General features: G+C 40.2%; 1 protein-coding gene across 1 annotated transcript in view; it reads left to right on the top strand.

Moving 5' to 3' along the window:
* IGF2BP1 (insulin like growth factor 2 mRNA binding protein 1) overlaps nucleotides 1-12763 on the top strand; it is a 95929-nt gene that overhangs the window by 1753 nt on the left and 81413 nt on the right. The window lies entirely within an intron of this gene.

The raw sequence follows: 12763 nt of genomic DNA on the forward strand, positions 1-12763 counted from the left end.
GGTGCGGGGCACAGCATCTTGTTTGCTACTGCAGAAGCTCACTGCTCTCTGGCGCTGTGACATGGGCTTGGGCTGCTGCACCTGTGAGACAGATTCCTGCAGCAGCCCCCCTGCCGTGAGAGTTCCCTGGGGGCTGCTATTTAGTGTCTCCTCTAAATCAATGCTTGGGTCTGGTGCCCCACTTGCCTACCCCTAGTTACACTACTGCTTGGAGAATCAGAGTCCTAATGTTCATGAAGCACTTTGAAATCCTTAGATAAAAGTGGCTGTTTCATGGCAAATATTTGTTAAATGGTGCTATCAGTAGCTCTCAAAGCACTTTACAGAGTGGGGTCAAAATCATTATCCCTATTTATTGGGGAAACTGAGGTACAGAACCCTGAAGTGACATTCCCAAGGTCACCCAGGATACAACTGCCAGGGCTGGGAATATAACCCAAATATTCTGAGTCCCAGGCCAGACGACTACCCACTAGGTGCATCTACACGTGCAATTACGCCAACTGAATAAACTCTACCACAGTTTGCACCAGAGTCAGATGCTCCCAGATACAGTGTTTACGCAAACAGGATCACAGCAATTCAAACTGGGGCAGAGCAGCCCTGGGCTGGCAGAGGCTCCAGGGGGTCAGCCCCGGGGTCTGGGTGGCAGTGGTGGGTAGTGTCAGGGCTGACTGAGGCATGAGGGTGTTGGTGTGTGGGGCTAGCCAGCAGGCAACCCCCACACTGTAGCACCCTCATGCCTCAGCCAACCCCAGTCACCGTCTACACACATGTTTTAGTGCACTAAATGACTCCGCTGTAGGATAGTACTTGTTCCAGACGGTACTATCCTACAGCGGAGCTAATTTAATCTTCCCTAATATGGATACATGTGTATATAGTGACACTTTACTGTGGAGCTAATTAGTCAGCTCTACAGTAAAGAACACATGTAGGTGAACCCGCTAAGTGCAAAGTATACCTGTTAATCAGCACCAGCTGTACGATACCTGAACGTATTTTTTTTCTGCCTGTGTGAGTATATTTTAAATTTGTGCTATGGTTGGAGGCTTCAGATATTGGTTATTAAAAGAAAAAAAAGAGATTTGTGGAGGAAAAAAATAGTGGGAATACAAATTGCTTCATTAATTTTTTACTATTTCTGTTTAAACAATGGTAAACCATCAACAACTGCCAACCATACAGCTCTAGGTAGCCTGACATTTAATTAATCTTACAGCATCTTAATAGTGATGACTCAGTAGCATTAAGGAGTCATATATAATAACAAATTAACTCTGGCAGATGGTAAATCATAGCAGTAGAAAAGCCTTGTTCACCCCTTTTCCAAGTATCCCACTAATGTAGTAGTAGTAGTAGTAGTAGTAGTAGTAGTAGTAGGAACTTCAGATGAGGCTCCAGTTGTGCTGAGCACTCTACAAATACATTAAAAAAAAAGATTATACCTGCCCTAAGAACTTCCAATCTAAGTATAAGGTAAGAGACAGCATGAGGATACAGGCAGACTGAGAGGGGAGCAGGAGCAGAGAATGAGAACATAGCTTTTTGGGGAAGACTATCATCTCTCCCCTTTAAACCATTATTTGGTAGCATGCTTATAAGTCATAAAGTCCAGTCTGCTTCTGACTTAAGCTGGAGGCTAATACCAACCTTTTATGACACAAGGCTTTTAAGACGGTCTCATGCCATACTAGGAACTCAACCATTTTATAGAACCTTAGAAAAATAGGGCTGAAAGAGCCCTCAGAAACGTAAGAAGTGCCACAATGGGTAATACCAATAGTCCATCTAGCCCATTTCCTGTCTCCAACAGTGGCAAGTAGTAGATACTTCAGAGGGAAAGTATATGAACAGGACATGCTTAAAGTGATCTATCCCCCTGCCATACTCTCCTTGGCATCAACCATCACTGGTTTATGGATGTCAAAGGATACATTCCTGACCGTTCTATTTAATGTGGACCTGTCCTCCATTCATTTGTCTAATCCCTTTTTGAATTTGGTTATACTATCTGCCTCTACAACCTCCTGTAGCAACAAATACCACAAGTTGTAAAAACAGTACTTCTTTTGGTTTGTTTTAATCTTGCCTTCTGCTAATATCAGTGGGTTTCCCCGTGTTTTTTTATTCTGGAACTTGGTGAATCACAGTTTGGCATTCACTGTATCTACACCCTGCCTAATTTTATGGACCTCTAGCATATCCTCCCTTAGCCTTCTCCTTTCCAAACTGAAGAGTCCTGGCTTTTTTAGTTTTTCCTGGCATAGCAGATACTCCCTACCATTGATCATTTTATTGGCTTTTTGGGTTGCCACTGTTTTTAGAGACTGATCCAGAATGACTCCAAGGTCTCTTTCCTGAGTTGCAATGGCCAGTTCAGAGTCCAGCACTGTATATGTATAGCTGAGGTTAGTTTTCCTCACATGAGCTATTTTGCACTTGTTAACGTTGAAGTTCATCTGTCATTTTTTGTCCCCTCAGTCACGTTTGGGAGATCTTTCTACAGCTCTTCACCATCTGCTTGGGATCTGAGGACACAGAATAATTTAGTATTGTCTTTGGGAACTTTGGGATTTAAAGTGCACTCCCCTTTCCAGGTCATATGTAAAAACATTGAACAAAACTGGGCTCAGCACAGATGCCTAAGGGATCTCACTATTGACCTTTCTCCATCCTGAAAAATGCCCATTTAGCCCAACCTTTTGTTTCTTATTTTTTAACCAGCTGTCAATCCACAAAATATACCTTCCTTCTAATCCCATGGCAAATCAGTGTTTTAAAAAAATCTTTGTTCAGAGCCTTTATCAAAAACTTTTTAAAAATCCCAGTAAATTATATCACTTGAATCCCCCTTGTCCATGTATTTGTTAACATCCTCAAGACATACAAAAAACTAGAACTCTTGGTTCCAAAATGACACCTTTCATTAGACCAACTGGAAAATTGCAAGAAAATGGTCTTTTGTCTCAGACCAACACGGCTACCAAGTACACCCCTGTTAACATCCTCAAAGAACTCCAGCAGATTCATAAGACAGGATTTGCTTTTACAAAAACCATGCTGACTCTTCCCCAGCGTATCATATTTATCCATCTAGGTTATCTTGTTTCCTGCTCCAGGCAGGACCAACCCTATCTAAACCAACCCAAACAAATTTTGTTTAGCACTTAAACAATTTCCAGAGATGGAGATTCCACACCCTCTCTAAGGTAAAGGTTGGTAACATTTGCCCTGTGGGCTGGATCCATCCTGCAAAGCTATTTTACCCAGCCCCTGGAACTGGGCTGGGGAGATTGGGAAGGGAATTGTGCTGAGTTTCAGCAGCAGGGATCTTCTCCTATGTGGTATTCAGGCAGTGGGGAGAAGTAGTGGTGGCAGCAGCTCCCACTGGCTCCAGCACCACTGCAGGCTGAGTTGGAAGCAACCCCATGGTTAGAGCTAAGCTCCATTAAAATGGCCCTTTCCTGCGAAAACACTGCTGTGCCCTGCTCTAGGGAATCTATTCTAGTGTTTCTTCCTCACATCTAACATGAATTCCTCTGGTTGCAATTTAAGCCCAAGACTTCTCGTCCTATCTGCAGATAAAGAATAGCTGATTTCCTTCCTCTTTATAACAAGTCTATTTGTATTTGGAAATTGTTAGCAAGTTTCCCCCATAGTTTTCTCTTTTCTACACTAAATAATCCCTGTTCTTCCAACCTGTCTTCATCTGTCACATTTCCTAGACCTCTAATCATTGTTGTTAACCAACAGAAATGTGAAATGGAGCTCACGGGCTAACCATATCCCAATGGATATCATGAACTAACTCCTCTGCCTTCCTCAACCACATAAAGCCCCTCTCTTCTTTACATAATGATTGATAAAACATGCCTACAGCACCTTTACTGCACTTGATCAGGCAATAATGTAATACAAGGAAAGCACTTAATATGTTTTCAGCATCTCAGAATGCATTTTAGCAGTTGGAATAAGCAGGATTTTTACAAAGCAGGTCTGGTGTTATGTTAAAAAGCAAAAAGTATTCAAGTGGAGGGAGACAACTTTTGGAAGTCATGGGGGAGAAAATCTCTTTTTTGCTGTGTTTGTACAGCTCTTCCAGCTTGGGGTCCCAATCTAAGTCTGGGACTCCAAAGCACTATCACAAAACAAATGATAAATAAATGTATCAGTTCAGTTAAATGCACACTGTTGGATGTAACCATCTTCCTTCATTTCAGAAGGATGTGAGGAGCCATAAAGCTTCTTGATGGAAACAAATCACAAAAATAATAGCAGTCTTCATACCCCTAAGTACAAATACATATCTAGCCCCAGAACAAAGGCAAAGGCAAAGGCAAAGACAGAGGCAGGAAGGAGCTTTGAGTGGTGATTTAGGCAAGGCATATGTGTAAGAGGGTAGAAGACACAGTTCAGGTTGATAAGCAGGGAGACACAGATACAAAGAAGGCAGTTCCAACACACTTGAACAAGCATAGTAGTGTGACCCTAGGTAGAAGCCAGACAGAGACAGAGAGGTCCTGGCGTGTGCTGGCTGGAAGGAAAGGTTTGGATCTGGGACCAGGAAAATGGTCTTTGGTGACAGGATCCCTCCTGTGTTCTAGGAAGCAGGACTTTGTACATCACTGTAAATAAACAGAATTGTTTTGAAGATACCCAACTGCATCATCCCTTTCTCGTCCTCTTACAGGATTAACCTTCAAGATCCTGCATTTTTGGCCAGCTGTTTGGGTCAACCATGATAATAGTAATAATGGTTATAGGAAGTAAACTTTTCTCCCCAACAAGCCAGGAATTAGCAGATCTTCCTCATGGTTGGAGACCAGTGTTTCTTCTCAGACATCTTGTGCATCTTTGTGAATGTGGATTATGGCAGGCTTCTCACACACACTTCTAAGGGCAGACAGCTAACCAGAAACCCCTTTGGATTGCAAGTCTAGTAGGTCACCAACTCTTGTTTTCATGTATCCTACCACTAACAGTGTGTAGAGGGCTGCATCAAAGGCTCTAGCTATTGTTAGAATGGTAGATCAGTGCATCATGGGTGAAATATACAGTCCCTGTTCATGCAGGATAGCATAGGAGCCTCACCTCTTAGGCATATAGCAAGCAGACACACTCCAACACTGACAGTAACAATGCACATCAAGAACTGTGATGTATCAGTCCCCGAAATGTAGGAGTTGATATTTGCTGATGGAAAAACAAGTTAGAGCTTTTATATCATCCATCCAAAATAAATATATTCCCCAGAGAGGAAAAAAGGGAAAAATGTAAGGCTAGGATTTGTAAAGGAGCTTACAGGCTTTACGTGCCCAAGAAAATAGCAATGGTACCTAACTCTTTACAGATCTTTTCAACGTAGTAGAGAGGAAGAGCCAGGGGTGGCTGCTTATTGTAGAGATCGCTGTTAACAGGGAGATTCTTTGCCAAGATCAGATGCCTTTCATATTCTCCTTTCATTAAAATGGATGGTGGCAGGATGATGAATAAACCTCCTCTCTAGAGTGGTGTCTACCCTTCTTCCACTGGTGGCTATGGTAGCTGAGGTACATTTTAAAAGATATTTTGGTACCTAAATCCTACTGGTTTCAGTTTGACCCACACACATTTACAATGCACCCATCCCAGCATGACAGATTCTTAAAGGTTTACCAGCTCCTAGCTCCCACAGTGACCAATAGGATTTAGGTACAAAAATACCTTTAAAATCTAGCCTGGGGTGCCCTTTGTCAGACCTGGTTGTGTCCTTAACTCAACCTCCCTGCTAGTAAACCAGATATGGAAATTCCAGGCCTCGGTTCTCCTCCCTTACCTACAAGGCAAGTAATGTCTTAAGTCAATGGAGCCAAACTGTAGATTTCCAATAAAAAAAATCCTGAGTGTGGGCATTAACTTCCACTCATCCTACCTGATTTTGACAAGATCACTATGCATTTATGTCTACAGTGGCTCATTTTGTCAACCCCTGACTGCATGTAACCCACACCCACTCAGTGGTCTCCTTCTAGTGGCAACCAAGTCATATTTCCAGGTTGCCAAATCTGCCACAGTTTTAGCAAACATTGCTTGAACCTTTAGCTCTGGCAAGCAAGATTCATGCTTTAGGATCCTGAATTTGCTCCTTCAGTTCCTCCTGCCAATGATTCACTAAGGAACTCGATATTACATATATGCCACCAGGGAGGGTATCAGATTGTGGTGGTATCTGCCAGCATTCTGAGCCTGACACCTGTGCTGGAAAGCATTCAAATATCAAATCCAGCTGAGCACATCCTCATGTGAGACTCTGGTTATAATCAACAGGAATCCCACAAATGAGGAATGCTGCTTCATCTTCTGCACTGGGTCTCCAACTGTTTGTCCTCACAGGGTTAGTGAAGCTGACTTTGCCACAGTGGTAAAATACCAGATATGTTAGTAAACACTGATACTCCCTTTTCATTGCAAGTAAATCCAAGAACTTTTTTAGAATTTCCCCAGGTTTGTTTGGGGTTTTTTTTGATCACCTACTCATGCCTGCTTGGCTGCTTCAGGTCTTTCTTGCATGAAAATTCAACCACAACAAAAAATCCTTGTTCAGACCAAAAAGGTGGAGAAATACTTTGCACAGGAGGATGGGGGAGTCTTTGTACTCCATTCTCTAGCTGTCCCCTACTTGCCCCTGTCTTAGCCTTAGCATACAAGTTTTTTGGGACAGGGAATTATCCCTTGTCTGTGATTGTAACTCCAATGCTCTATGGCAATACAAATAGTAATAATAAAGGTTCAGTGCAAAAAAGATAGATGTGTTTTTATATCAAGAATCCTACTTTAATGTAAAATCTTATGCAGAAAAACACTGTTGCTTTTGACTGGATTCCACTAAATCTGGTAAACCTCAGGTGAGGAATACAGGGCTACATCAAGGGAAATCTACCTGTCTTCTCTCCATTAGGACTTTATCTTGAGATGGTGAGCTTGATGCAAAAAGCACACATCTTTTTCAATGAAGTTACAGCCAGAGCTACACAGCTGGAGAGAAAGCAGGCGGAGCTGCAGGCAACAAGGGGAAATAATCAATCCTGATAAATGTAAAGTCCCTGTAGAAGGTAAGGTGAGGAAATAACAGCACAGTTACAAAAGCAAGGAGTCATGACACTTAAGCAAAGTGAATTATATTAATTTCACTACTGCCATAAAATCACTTTTCCTTTCACCAAATGTTAATGTTGTCACAGGACAGATATAGGACTTAGACTGGATGTTTGGTCCTTGAGATGGTCCCACTTTAATAAGTGATCTACTATCCAAACCAGTGCTCTGAGGCTTCTCACACTATAATAATTTTGAGCATGATTAATTAGCTCTGTGATTCTCAACATTAATTTTTTAGACTCAAGTCACATCTCATTTGAATAAAAGCACCCCTTTGAAAATGCCACTTCTTACTTTTAACTTGTTTTTCGACTTTTGCACAACAGTAGAGCAACTCTTTTGTTGCAAAAAAAACATAGAAAGACAACAATAGTTTAAATGATATGGATTCCTATTTAAAATCCTGGATTCATCTTGTGAATCATGTTTGTACATCTATAGCGCTAACATTGCGTGCCACCCTTGAAAGGATTTCAAAGCATCCCAGGTTCCGCAACATCCTGGTTGAGAATCACTGAATTAGCTTTAGACAAAGATCAAATGGCCCTAGTAACCTAGCATATTGTTTACCTGGATAACAAGAAGTTTAAAAAAATAAGAAGGAAAAAGCATTTCATGATAGAGATTTCTCCATTCACTGCTGGATTTAAATTGGGGCTTGAAATTAGAGGGCTAGATTCTATACTCGTTTACAGAAGGATCTCTCTGGAATAACAGTATTATTTTCAGACCCAAGGGGAGACAAAACCTGATTTCACAGGGCATAGATTTTCATTTTAAATAACAAGCTGTAGTGTGATTTTACAGATATGGCTGCATATGCTAAAAGGACAAACTTTAATCTGCACCTGGAAACTAGTGAGGAGAAGTAGGAGTTTCAGAAGATCACCTTCCACTTAAGATAAGCTTAATGAGAGTTCACCTGTGGCAGAATTAATCCCTCTAACTATTTAATCAACTATATAAATTTATTAATTGTATCAAGACCAAAACTTTCCACACTGCACAAGCCATTAGCAGGAAAGTGTCCCCCAAACTACCAATGCAATTTTCACAACAGCTGATTTAGAGAGAGATAGTGAGAGAAAGAAAGAAAGCACTGTAAAACTTGTAGATTAGAAAATTCTACTGTAAACGCAGTTACATATGTATTCGGGGGAAAATGAAAGGAAATGCAGGAGGTCTTGGAATCCAGTTATAGGACTCTTTGCAACCTATTTAATGTCTCCAAATTAAGGAATCACTTAATACAGCAAAGCAATGGGGCTGGGGGTTGCAAAACTAAACACAAACAAAAACATTTTCATGCTTGTCTGTATATGTATCTTAAAAGTGTGTGTGGGGGGGTGTTGTTGTAATTCAAACATTTATCTGAAAGTTTCTGAACTCCAACACAGGATCACACTGCTAGCTCAGCAGAACCTGAAAGTGAAACTGATCAGAGAGAGGAGTGAAACTGACCATTCTAGAATAAACTGAATGCAAACACAGTAAACAAACTAAATCAGTAAGGATGAGGAAAATAGGTTTTCAAAGACTGCAACCCTCAGTTTTAACGGTTTAAGTTGGTGTTATTAACATAGCTAAAGGATTTTGTTTAAATATATGATTAGATTTTTGACCCAGTGTCCATTTCAGTATTTGCTTTTTTTTTAACTGAAGCACTTCAATGTTTATGAAATGTCCAGATCTCCAGGAAAGTTTCAGCCCTAACCATTTCCATCTTAAACACTAGTTCTCTTTCATGCTGACTTGTTTCCACATTTGGATCTCACACATCTCACACTTAAGTGCCCTTTCACAGAGGGAAAAGTGTATTTTTGATCTTTTACTGTGGTATCCTGAATGCTTTTATTCCTGTGTTTTGACACAACATTACTTAAATACATAGATTTTATTTAAAGATGTTCACAGAATCAGTGGAAATTAAGCTAATTCACATCTCTATTTGGTTCTCAAATCTAACTAATCATTTCAGAATTAATTTTATTTTGAACAACTTCATCAGAACCAGCTGAAATCAGCTGAATCGTCTGAGATGAGAACTTCTCAGAGTAGTCATGAATACTTTTGATGTAATATATAACATTGAACAAAAGGTAGTTTAAGCTGTGCTTCTAGTTATAATAAAATGAAATACATTATAGTGTTCCTTCTTCCTTTCAGTTTGAATTGTCTCCCAAACATTATGACTACACATGCCTTGTATTCAGATTAATGTTAAGAGTTGTCCTATAATTGAAATGGATCATTTCAATTAATTAATATAATTTAAATGGATCATTTTTAAAAACAAAAAACCTTATTTCTGTGCTTTATATACTTTAGATGTTATTCAAGACTCTCAGCACATACTTGTTAGGTGTTACTAAACACATACTTTCAAACTTGCTGATTTAGATTTTTCAGAATTCTAAGTATTTTTGAAACTATATTAATCTTATACAAACAAAATTAATTCCTTTATCAACAACTGGAAAATTAAATGAAGGAATGTAGAGAAATTTCTGTTTTTAACTAATTCTTGTTTGTTACCAGTGTACCATAAAGGTGATTTCAAGCACAAATAATTTATTGTTGTTAATCTGAAACAGAAAATAGTAGACTTTAATTATATTTTCTCATATTAACCCCATATTTTGCTGAAATCCCATGAGTCTGTTTTGCCAGCTCTTTCAATTCTCCTCCCAAAGGAATTTTTCTAAAAGTTTAAGAAATATTTGATATTTGTACTGGAAAATACATTGTAAAAATTCAACAAGAATCAATTTTTTGCCTGATCAGAAGATGTCAGTATAAAGATAAGGCTTTTACTAAACCATAAGCAAAAACTGCAAGCTGATGTAAAAGAAAAAGACGTACAAATTTTCCCTCAATTTAATGTCCAACCAATATACAAAAAAAGCAACTGTTCAAAGTGACTTTAAAAGTGCAACTTTGTTTAGAGAAATACTGAAAAAGGCCACAAACTTATTGATAAAACTAGTGCTGCTATTCATCTAATAAAAACTGTTGCTTATCATAGCATTTTCATTAACATTTCCCTTTTGGATTTTTGTTGCAATTGGTAACAGCTTTTAACTTTCCAAAAGCAAAAAATATTTCCCACTATAGGTTTTGTGTGTTTTGGGGGTGGGGAGGCTGGGTGGGGGGCAGGGGGGAAAGGAAATTTTCCTACAAGATACTCAGTTGGGATATGGAAGAATTAAGAATCAAGTTTAAAATGGTGTGACAGTCTTCTCACACCATCTTCTTTAAGTGAATGAATACAGGTCTATTTTCCCCCCAAGTAGATCAATGATTTAACTGCTTCTTCTGTTTGCATTCTCTAAATACCTTGCATCTGGAATGCTCCAAGGGGAAGTCGTTTGACTGATACTCTTTCTTGTTTCAAATCTAAATTGAAGACTTCCCTCTTTGTTTGGATTGTTTTTAAGACTGGTTTCCTTAACTTAATTATTGCAAAGATTCTGAAACATGAAGAGTGGTCCCTGTAAATTAATAAATGATAACAAAAGTATTGTACCAAGTTTTGCTATAGATCTAAACCAAGCAGTGATCAAAACAACTAATTTATTTAGACATGGGCACATTTGTCCACGGCATATTTCCATGTGTGTAAATAGGTGAGCATTGCAGTTTTCAATTTAGTTGCAGAGAAGATTTGAAAGGCATTTTCTCTGCAATAGTAAGTTTCTTTAGAAATTTCAGAGCTCTGTTCTTTTCACCTGTAAATTTCAGGCTCGAATTACAAACTGAATGCCTCAGTAACATGAATATGGCCACAGCAGTTCCCTGCAAAGACTGCTCTGGTGAATTTAGTTTGGGACTTTAACAAGAGGTAGTAAGGGCAGCTAGGAGGATGGTAACAAAACTTCTTGTGGTGAACAGTATCTGCATGTTTTTTTTTAAACAGGGACCACAAGAAAATAGAAACTGGTTAGTATGCAGCGAAAAGCACAAATAATTTATCATCTTAGAATCTTTAAAAAAAAAGATACTTCTCAATTCTCTTTAAGTTCTTAACTATCAGTGGCATCCAACACACACACTTTGTTAGCTGTAAGTGTAAATCACAGGAAATGAACACAACTTGAGTGGTTTAAACTTTATTTACTAACAAACCGTGAAAGCAATCTTTAATACAACCCCCCCCAACTATTTAGAAACATTTTAGAAATTAATTAATGTAAATATGGAACCACATTTGAGGGATAACCAAATCACCCTGGAGTGTATGTTAGTAGTGCATGTATCATTTTAGTGTCCAGAAAAAATCAAGCCAGAAGCCAAACACAAAAATCAAGCCTCCAAATAAGTACTTAGAAGAAATGTACTACCCTGCAGAAGGGTTACCAAGAGGAAAGGAAATGTAAAGTTAGCTTGTATATCAACGTTTCTGACCGATTAAAATAATACAGAAAATCCTTAACTAAGCAGTTTCCAGTTGAGTTTTACTGGAGGAGTTAAAACAGCTACAATGTTACTCACATGTGACTAGATTTCTTTCGAAACAGAATCAACAATAACAACAAAATCTCTATCTGTGTCCTCTGGTGGAAAAAACAAACCAACCACGTGTTAGTAAATGTTACTGGGCACTACTGTAGTTAAATACAATAAAGGGAAGAAATGTGTCTATACTAATATTGGGAGTTTATAAACCATGTGTTGACTGTCCAGAATGTATTAATAACCCATCGGAAAAGGACCACAGGCTTTTTTCCCCTTTTCTTTTCTTGAATGTCCATTTCAAGCAGTTGTGCTTGGGGGCTTACAAAGTCCAGCTATCTGGGTGAAGAATTAGCATCAACGCGGCCGGCCCCACTGCTCTGCAGCCTGCAATGGTGTATTATATTATTATGATGCTTATTCTTTAAATGCTGCACGTCTGAGAAAGATCCCAGGCAGAACTGCTCTGCTCCTACTTTGCCCAATCCTCAGACATGAACAACCTGCGGCGGGAACTCGCAGCCCCTCCACGGGTAACGCGGCACAAGCAGCCTGCAAAGAAATCGGTTTATTCCAGCCGGTTAGAAACACTCTCACACACCATTTGGCCAGCAGATTCCAGTGGGCTCCCCCGCCCCTTCCCCTGCAGCACAAACCACCAAGCTCCCAGTTGTACTGGGGAGGCATCATGTAGGCTAGATCCCAGCTCAGGGAAAGGAAAGGGCCAAAGTTTTGCTTTTCTTGGGACAACTGGTGCCTCTTCGGGGACGTCTTCTCTGCTGCCTCTGGAAGGGGATTGTCAATGATTCCTTCACAGCCCCCCCGGGGGGGGGGGGGGGCGTTGCCATGGGGGGAGGGGTCAGCACTTTGGCGCTGAACCCCGCACTCCCCCCCCACCCCCTTCCATTCATGAAATCCAGCCTGCGCTCCTCGTGACCCAATGGACCCAAGTGGATGCTCTGGGCTCCCCCCTTCTTTAAAGGGGGAGGTTTTTTTTTCCCCCCCCCCCCCCACTGGAGGATGGGGAAGGGTGGACATGTGGCTAATTTTACACCGATCGCGAGCCTAAAAATAAAAGTCTCCCGAAAAGGCAGGCTGAGAATAGAGGCACTGCAAGAAGGGGTGTGTGTGTGTGTGTGTGTGTGGGGAGAGGGGGGGGGGGGACCGCCAG

The sequence above is a fragment of the Alligator sinensis genome, unplaced genomic scaffold, assembly GCF_000455745.1.
Source record: "Alligator sinensis unplaced genomic scaffold, ASM45574v1 scaffold520_1, whole genome shotgun sequence".
Taxonomy (NCBI): domain Eukaryota; kingdom Metazoa; phylum Chordata; order Crocodylia; family Alligatoridae; genus Alligator; species Alligator sinensis.